Below are 10,102 nucleotides of genomic sequence, written 5' to 3' on the forward strand. Positions count from 1 at the left end.
CTCCAACTAATCAGACTCTGGCTTGACCAAAATGCCATCCCCTGCTGAAACGGGGGCTGGAGATGCTGGGTGAAAGCCTGGGTGAAGCCGTCACTGAGTCTCAGCCGCATCACATCTGCCAGATCTCAAACAGAACAGAGTGGGGACCCTGGGCTCCTGCCCCGGACTGGCCTCCCTGCTGAGGTGGGGGTGGTGGTGGGAGCCAGAAATAGTGTCAGCTGTTCCCTGCTGGGGGGGTAGGGGTATGTCCCCAACCTACCAGGCCTCCTGTCCTGCATCCTCAGTCTGGTACTCACCAGCCTCAACTCACTAGGTTTCTCTGGAGAACAGAGATCCTAGGGGCTGTGGGTTAAAATGTTTGGTGGGAGGAAGGTAGAAGAAGTAGGGGGCTTCTCAGTCCAATGTCAGATGGCCTGTGTGAAAGAAACTCCACAGGTCTGTCTTTCTTGGATCTTTGTCTATCTCCTTCCCTCCCCAGATTTCTCCAAGTTTCCTGTGTCACCTCCAGACATTGCTACCTGGCTCAAGTCTGGACTCAACACTTCTAAAGGGATGCTGACAGATGGGTTACATTTTGGGGAGAGGGAGCTGTCACATGAGAAGCAGCTGGAGAAAAATGTGGGGCCCTCACCCAAGACAGGCTGGGAGAGCTGTCTTGAAGGAGGAGTTCTCTGCACCCTTCAGAGCGTGGAGTTGGGACCCACGGGAGACGTTACAGGGAGGCAGCGGTGGGCTCTCTTCCTTCTTCATCCGAACGGTACTTTCGGAGTCCTGCCCCGGTGAGCTTACGCTCATTTGAGGGGGAGGGGCAGACAACAGGCATAAGAAGTAGGTTACAGAGATTGTTAGTTATAAGAAATGCTCTGGAAAAAACCAGAGCAGGATAAGGAACATTGAGAGTCCTGGCAGGGTAAGAGGAGATGTCACGATTTAAATGGGGTGACATTTGAGCACATATTTGAAGGTGAGCAAGGAGCCGTGTGGGCATCTGGTGGAAGAGGGTTCCAGGCAGAAGGAACAGGGAATGCAAAGGCCCTGGGGCAGGAGCATGCCTGGTGTGTTCTAGGAACACCGGAGGTCATGTGGTGAGGGTGCAGTGATCAAAGGAGAGGAAATCTGGGCAGCTACGAGGGATCAAACTGTCCAGGGCTTAGGGGCTGTTGTAAGAATGTTGCATTTCACTCAATGAGATGGGGATCCATTAGAGGGTTTTAAGCAGAAAGTGACGTGGTCTGACTTTTGTTTTAACCCAGAGCACAAGCTGCTGCGTTGGACACAGACTGCAGGGGGATGGGCGGAAGCAGGGAAGCGGGGAGGGAGGCTAGAGCAGTAATCCAGATGACGGAGGGCACTGACTCGGGTCCCAGTGCTATCAGGTGTGCATGCTGGGCTGCATTCATGACTCAGGTGAAGGGTGCACTGGAGGCCTTCCAAGGGCTCTGCTAGCCCGATAATCCCTCACTTCTCCGAAGGCTCAGAATCTAGGCAGAATACCAACTCGTTGGATCCGCATCCCCACACAAGTTCCCCACTCTCCCGTCCCATCGGGGATCTGTAACTTGCTGTCACGTGGTGGTCTTGCGGCTCACAGAGAGCTGAGGGCATGTGAAGCCCCCACTGGTCCTCATCTGTCCTGGTCAAGAATCATTCCTGCACCCACTTCCACCATGGCAGTTGCGCGGACTTCCTGATGATTCGTAGGACCTAGCATGTAGCGGGGGGCTTCCTCCTGGTTGCCAGGCGCTGGGTCAGGTCCTTACCTTAAACGGGCGGAGCTCCAGCTCTTCAAGGAAGGCCTTATTCCTCATGGTACGGACGAGGAAGGCAAGGCTCAGAAGTGAGGCATGGGCCAGCGCATCTCGGAGCCAGAATGCCAGCCCGCCTGTATGAGTGCAGCGCTGCCCTCCACCTCCAAGCACGGCTTCATAAGGACAGTTACATAATCTGGGATAATGACCTGTGGATCCAAGGCTGCCAGCCTGACGACTTACGGCAGCAGCCCCAACCCCACCGGCCCCTTGGTTCGTGACAGCTTCCTTGTGTTGCCACCCAGACCCTTTGTGTCCACGCTGGACCGACCCCGCACCTGGGTGTGGGAGGAGGGGGAGCAACATCCAGTCCAGGAGGAGGCTGCTTCTGCCCCTTCCAGACCACTGGGGCCACGGGGCTGGGGGAGGGCTGCTTAGTCTGGGGTACGTGTGAGCGGAGGCCCCTTGCACTCTGTCCTACCAGAGTTGCTGTTGAGTTTGCAAAAGGCATTTGCTTTAGAGAAAGATGCTGCCAGATGTGGGGGCTCCAAGGGGCTGATCTCATGCCCAGACATCTGCTAGGCAGGTCTTCACCTCTGCTGTCACCTCTATGGCTCAATAAACTGTTCTACTTGGGGTCTCACAGCCCGAAGGTAGAGGATGAGATGTGGGAGTTTGGGGGGGGGGTCTTCATGGCACATTTCGAATGAAGAAGCCTACACCACTATTCTTGCCCCTTTTGGAAATTGTTTATGTCCTCTGCTCATTTTCTGTCAGATTTTTTTTTTTAAGATTTTATTTATTTATTTGACAGAGAGAGACACAGCGAGAGAGGGAACACAAGCAGGGGAGTGTGAGAGGGGAAGCAGGCTTCCCGCTGAGCAGGGAGCCCGATGCAGGGCTCGATTCCAGGACCCTGGGATCATGACCTGAGCCGAAGGCAGATGCTTAACGACTGAGCCACCCAGGCGCCCCTCTGTCTGATCTTTTTTTTTTTTTTTTTTAAAGATTTTTATTTATTTGACAGAGAGAGATACAGCGAGAGAGGGAACACAAGCAGGGGGAGTGGAGAGGGAGAAGCAGGCCTCCTGCCGAGCAGGGAGCCCGATGCGGGGCTCGATCCCAGGACCCCGAGATCACGACCCGAGCCGAAGGCAGACGCTTAACAACTGAGCCACCCAGGCGCCCCTGTCTGATCTTTTTTTAAAAATATGCATTTGTCTTATCACAATATATCGTAATATTAGAAATACTTCCCCAATTTGCCTTTTAATGTTATGTTTTGAACTGTATGCTTTACTTTTTTATATGCCATATATGTCCAGCTTGTTCTTTTTGATTTGATTTTTCCCACTGCTTTAATGCTTAAAAGTGCAAGATGAAATAGATATTAGCCTATATTTTGTTCTTTTTATATGTAATGCTTTTGTTCATTTTGTTTATTTTATGCTTTTTTTAAATGTGTTATGCTTTTTTAAATTTTGTATTTTGCCACAGTCGAAACCAGGTTTCCTCAGCCCCACTTAATCCATCCCTACTCCTACCTTTTATGCCTCACATCTACTCTAGATTTTTCCCTCCAGATTTGAAGTCCTAACACCCCGCCTCGCACCTCCACCCTCGTCCTTTGCTCAGACACCGAGGGCTTTCTCGAGAGCCTTCCTGACCCCTCCCGGTGTTCGCCGCCAGAACCACATGCACAGCTGGCCCTTGCTGTCACAGTCTGGTGAGGCGGAGGAGTTTCTCATGGCTTGTCAGGGCTAGAATCATCTGTTCATGATTCTGTGGCGCCTTGCTCCACGTATGGGGCTAAGTGTGTAAATGCTTTATTGATTGGAAGATCACCGCTCCGTCTCTGAGAAGGCTCTGTCCCTGCACTAAAGGCCCCTAGAATGGCCAGTCGTCGCTATTATTGTAGACTGCATGGCTCATTTCTGTTCACCTCTCTTCTTATTTTTTTAAGATTTATTTATTTATTTATTTATTTGAGAGAGAGAGAGACAGTGAGAGAGGGAACACAAGCAGGGGGAATGGGAGAGGGAGAAGCAGACTTCCCGCTGAGCAGGGAACCCCATGCGGGGCTGGATCCCAGGACCCTGGGACCATGACCTGAGCCGAAGGCAGACGCTTAACGACTGAGCCACCAGGTGCCCCTGTTTACCTCTCTTATAATGTCAAGCCTCCTTTGCTTTGAGGAAATCTTTTTCTATTTTCTACATCCTTGAGAGGAGTGCCAATCACAGTAACTCAGCCATCCTTCCATCCGCAGGGATAGACACACAACTTCAGCGAGGCCACTTGGCATCATCCCTGGGATGCTTCTAGGTGTAGAAGGGTTCCGCCAGTTTTTGGAGTTCTGGTGGTAGGGGACTCTCAGTTGGACCTAATAGGGCTCATGATACCCATCAAAGAAAAAAAAAAAAACCCTCGCACCTGAAATGAGGATGAAGCCAACACAGGAAGAAGCTAAGCTGAGAGATGTGAGAAAGAGCCAAAAACATCACTGGAGCAAGCCCTACCTGCAGCCCACAATCCCCAGGTTTCCTCCTTCCTGAGCGGATACAATACCTTTTTATCTATTATTTTTATTTTATTGTGGTAAGAACATTTAGCATGAGATCTACCCTCTTAACAAGTTTTTTTTTTTTTTTTTTTTTTTTTTTAAAGATTTTATTTATTTATTTGAGAGAGAGAGAATGAGAGAGAGAGAACACCTGAGAGGGGATAGGGTCAGAGGACGAAGCAGACTCCCTGCCGAGCAGGAAGCCCCATGCGGGACTCGATCCAGGGACTCCAGGATCATGACCTGAGCCGAAGGCAGTCGCCCTCTTAACAAGTTTTTAAGTGTATAATACTGTACTGTCGACTGTAGCTACAATGTGGTACAGCAGATCCCTAGAACTTATTCATCTTGCTTAACTGGAACTTTATGTCCATTGACTTGTAACTCCTCATTTCCCCATCCCCCAGCCCCAGGAAACCACCATTCCATTCTTTGATTCTATGAATTTGACTGTTTTGGATATCTCACAATAGACGAGATATGGAAATAACTTACACATGTCCATCAACAGATAAATGGATAATGAAAATGTGATATATACATGCAATGGAATATTATTCAGCCTTAATAAAGGACATACTGCAGAATGTGACAACATGGATGATCCTTGAGGACGTTCTGCTGAGTGAAATAAGCCATGGCAGAAAGACAAGTACAATGTCTTTTTCTAGAAGCCCCTTGCAACAGGTTTCTGCTCTTGCAGCCAAAGAATCCTGACTAACTCATTCCTGCCTCCTGAGACTTTGACCTTCATTGCCTGTCGCTCTGCAAAACTCCCAAGAAGTCACAGTTCAAAAACGACACTTAGAGGCCACAGGCTTATCCTGCAGTTGGCGAAACCAGGATCCCAGGAGAGAGAAAGAACTCGTCCAAGGTCACATCATGAATTGTTTTCTGGGGAAGAAGAGTTTGAACCCAATGGCCAGCAGCCTGGAGGGTGCTGCGGGCCCGGGTGATGGCACTGGAGCGTGGGTTGGCTGTTGACCTGCTGTTTGGGAATGCACCACCCAGACAGGATGGCCGCTTCTGAATCAGCCTGTGAGCAGGCAAGGGGGAACCCGCCATGGGCCAGAGCCAGGCTGGGGAGGGCATCAGGTGCCTCTGTTGTTCCTGCTCCTGACGTCCCCCATGCTGTCAGGAGAGGGTGGTGGTCAAGGCCATGGCTGCCATTTACCGAGTGCTCACTATGTGCCCGGCAGCAGGTGAAACATGTAGCTTTACCTGTATTCAGCCTCACAGCCTCGCAGCATCCGTGTGAAGGAAGTACCATGGAAATCTCCATTTTACCAGCAAGGAAACTGGCCCAGAGAAGTCAGGGAGTTCTCTGATAGGCACACTGCAATTGAGCCACACACTTGGACAAACCCAGGCCAGCCTGACTCCAGAGCCTAGGCTCCTACCTTGTGTCAGGGGAGGCAAACTCAGAGGCCAGCAGGGGTCGGGCAGGCCACATGACTGAGTGGACAAAGAACCCGCCTCGGCTCCGCAGTTCCAGCCGCTTGCGGCCAATTCAAGGCAGTCTTGTCAAAGCTTCCAGTTTTTCAAGAGAAGCCGGAAATCTGGATTTTTATGTGCAACTTCTCTATTTTTAAATGTTGGCAACAAACTCCGATTAAAAAAAAATATGGTGCAAGCCAACCAAAATCATATTCGCAAGCCCGTGGATAGCAACTTTCCTGCTTTACTATACTCTTGTGTGGCCTCAGGACCTTGTTCTAGTCCACGGAGGGCTCTATCCATCCCCTGGCAGGAGAACTGACCGGTCTGGATTAGAGGCATGGTGTTGGTAGGTCCTGGCCTTGCCCTGCCCTCATTCTGGGGAGACACCAGAAGCAGGGGCAGGGGGTGGGGGGAATGCCAAGAGAGCAGAGACTCGTGACTCAGTTTTACAGGTGAGGACCTTGAGCACAAGTGAGGCAGTGTAAATGGCCAGTATCCTAGAGAAACTCAGTGAACTTGCTGCTTGAGGTCTTTCTGAGCTCCACGTGTGGTGCTCTTCTCACCACTACCCAGCTGATGGCCATTGGCTGGGAAAAGGAAACACCTGGATTCTGGAGCGTGCCAGAATCCCAGCCTTGCCCATTGCAACGATAATACTAGGGAAGTCACAGGGTGGGGGGAGGGTCCTAGCGATTGTCTGATCCAGGCAGGGTGGGTCCCGGCACACACCAGTCCCTCACCCAGGAGGGATGTGATGAAGTGATCATGACACCCTTTCCTTCTCAGTGTGGTGCCCCAGGGAGCCTCGGCCACCTGTAGGAAGCTGGCATGTGAGAGAAACCTGTTTGTCTTTCCTGATCTAGTTCAAGTGCCCTCTTCTTAGAGGAGTGGGGAGAGAGGCCCCGAGAAGGTAAAGGTTTTATCTAAGGTCACCTGGCGTGTTTGTGCCAGGGCCAGTGTCCAAGCTGCCCTGTGTCCAGCCTGGAGCGTGGGCTGTGTGGGGGTGAGGCTGCTCCATAGGGGAGGTGTCCCTGTGGTCTCATTTACCTATCTCAAGCTCAAGAGCTGCGTGCTGGGCCTGAATACCTTACCTGTGTTCCCCACCAGGAAGCTGCAGCTCTGCGAGCATGTCAGGAGCCTTGACATTGCCATAATCCTTGGACAAGTCCTTTAGCTGCTCTGGGGCTCAGTTTTCTCCTTTGTAAAACAGCGATATTGGTTCTGCCCCGGGCTCCTCTGAAGCCCCAGTATCTGGTCCCCGAAGGGCAGGGGGCCATGCACCCCCCACCTCCAAGAGCAGGGGTCCAAGCCAAAGATACTTGTGGCCCCTTCTGTGTGCTGCATCGGGAGCCAGGACCCGTGCTACCAGGGCACACCAGAGCTGAGTCTGTCCCCTCCGTCCTGATGCTGCCGGGGCCAGAGGGCGGGCTGTGCCCGTTTCATCTTCGGGCCACCAGCCCTCAGCCCTCTGGGCCTGGCACAGAGGAGAAGAGTGAGTGAATGGATGGGTGAATAACAGTCTAAGCAGTCCTCGTCAAGCCACCCCATGTGCCAAGCTCCCTGCACGTCACCACTCATCCCGGCAGCGGTCTCGTGCGGTGGAGGGAGCCATACCCCCTCCCTGTCATCTGTTCATATGCACACACACCCTTCTCTCCAGGCTGTGGTTTCCCACTCTCCCCAGAGCCCAGAGCTGTTTCTGAAGGCCCAGCCAGGGCAGCTACCCACGAGCTTTCTTCAGACATTCTGGGCCTCACCCTGCATCCTTGGCTTGGCAGGACTGGACTTTGATGGGCCTCACAAGGCAGGGGTGAGACCAGTGGGATGAAGTTATGGGAGGCAGATCGAAAACCTCAGAACTGTTTTTGAGGTTTATAGTCAAAGCTGCCCTGAATGGAATGGGCTCTTTAGAAGTAGTGACTTCTCCATTCCCAGGGGCATTCAAGTAAAACCTAGGCAGCTTAATGGGGTTAACACAGACCTCTACAAGGAGAGTAGTTTTCTAGGTGACTATGAAGTTCCCTTTCCAGTTCTGAGACCACAAATCATTTTTCTAGGACTTCATCCCAAAGTCACTTGCTAAGACAGAAACGGGTATTAGCAGACGTGATTCAGGACAGAGGAAAGGGGAGACTGAAGGCAAGTTGTTTGTGAACACACAGCTGGGACCAGGGACCCTGAAACCCAGCTGCCTTTTTGCAGGAGTTTCACTGGTCCTCCATGGGTCAAGGCCAAAGCCGATGTGACACCCTAATCTAGCCCAAGAGGTTCCCACAATGGTGCTGAGGGGCGGGTCCAGCCACCAAGTGGATGTAGGAGCCAACAAAAGCAATGGGGTAGGAGCTGGGGCTCCAGCTTCAAATTGACCAAGTGCGGGGCTACCCAGGGGACAAGCAGCTTTTCAGGATCCCCAGGTCATGGAACCCTGAAGGCCTGTACACTCAAGCCTATGGGGGAGGCAGGAAAGAGCATGCACCGGAACTCTCTCTCACTGCATCCCTCTCACGGGCTCCACAGAGCGCACACTCCTGTCTCTCTCACACGCTCTAGGATAGACACAGCAGCACCCACACTCAAACTGCTCACACTCATCAGACGCAAGCACACATCGTGTGCAGGGACGCCCACACAGACACGGAGACACACCTTCCTGGAGCCACACAGACACCACACGCACGCCAGCATGAACACGGGCCACACTCGTTCGTGAAACAGCCCTGCCACGCACGCATCTCAGCTCCCTGGCTGCAGAAGGTGGGCCAGGGCCAGGGGGATGTGCTGGGGCCCTGTTCTGGAAGGCTGATTGTGTGGAAGCCATTTGCTGCCTCTCCCCATGGCTGACTGCCCACCACAGGTCAGCAGGGCTGGGGTCTGCGGGGAGGGAGCAGAGCAGTTCGGCTGGGCTCTTGAGTCAACTAGCATGGGCTCAGGTTTCAGCTCTGCCACCTTCGAGTTCTGTGACCTTGGCAAGTCTTTGGACCTCTCTGAGCTTCAGCTTCCTCATTTGGAAAGTGGGCATAAACAAGTATCTCTTAGATCCAGTAGTTTCTGTAACACCCAGGCCTGGGTGTTGAATACACCAAGAGATTGCTGTTGGCTCAGGGCAGAGGCTCAGCTGACAAATGGCCACACCCTCGCTGCAGCCTGGCCCAGGATGAGGGCATCCTATTCCAGAGCCACCATTTCCATGTCTACTGCAGGAGGCCACCTGGGGCCTGAAGCCGTGTGTCTCGCTTGCAGGGGCCCAAGACAGCGGGTATCTCAGCCCAGGTGGGGGAAGGCAGCCCCCAACGCGGTGGGAAGGCCAGCCTCAGCCTGGTGGAGTGACAGGGAGATATCCCCAGATAGTCTTTGATACTGAACAGTGAGCAGTGCCTTGGCTAGACTGTGGACTAGAGTCTTAGCAATTTAATACCATGGCGTTCTAGAGTCATGGACTGCAGAATCCAGAAGGTCCTGCCAGCCTATTTAAGACTCTTGGGGACCTCAAAGCATAAATCTCAGAATCTCAGCTGTAAAGAGGCTTTGGAGACATCTGCTCCAGCTGCCTCGTACCTGAGATGGAATCCCAGAAGCATGGACCTTCAGAGTGGAAGAACTTGAGTCCCTTCCACGCCGATTTGATAGAAAAGGAAACTGAGGCCCAGAGAGGATGAGCAACTGGTTCAAGGTTGCACAGCAAGTTAGTGGAAGCATTGGGACCAGAACCCTGGTACTGGCCTCTAGGCTTAGATTTGGACCCTCTGTGGAGGCCTGGAGGAGATGGAAGAGGAGGAAGCATTTCGACCAAAACAAGGATTTTCCAGAGAACTGTTTTTGAAAAATCAAACCAGAAAGAAAAATAGGAAAGGGTGCTGGCTTCCCTTTGTTTTCTGCCTTGTCTTCCTCTGGGCACTCTCCGCAGCTCTCAGCCGGCCTCCAGCTCCGCTCACAAGCTGCTTCCAAACGCCCACGGGCTTCCTAAAACGGTCTCTGCAAACTAATTCCAGAGGGTGAATGGCAGAGAGCAGGCCTAGGGGGAGGGGGCGGGGGGTGGGGTGCGCTTCCTCAGCTGGCGCAGGCGCAGGGCTTCTGTAGGGGGAGGGGGCGGTGCAGAGCTGGCTGCCCCCAATCCCCGCCCTCTCCGCAGGTGCTGTGGCCCCTCCCCGCCCCTCCCTGTCGGGGTATTGGGGTCCGGCTCCCACCGCTCACTGCCTCCTTCTCACTACCCAACCTCTCGGAATAGGTTATTTTTCCTTCTTAAAAAATTAATTCTTAAAATTATACAATAATACATATTGATAGTCAAATAATCAGGAGAGTGTAAAGAAGAAAATTAAGATCACCTGTAATCAACCCCTCTAAATGAAAC

Source organism: Neomonachus schauinslandi, chromosome 10 (genome assembly GCF_002201575.2).
Source record: "Neomonachus schauinslandi chromosome 10, ASM220157v2, whole genome shotgun sequence".
In the NCBI taxonomy this organism is placed as follows: domain Eukaryota; kingdom Metazoa; phylum Chordata; class Mammalia; order Carnivora; family Phocidae; genus Neomonachus; species Neomonachus schauinslandi.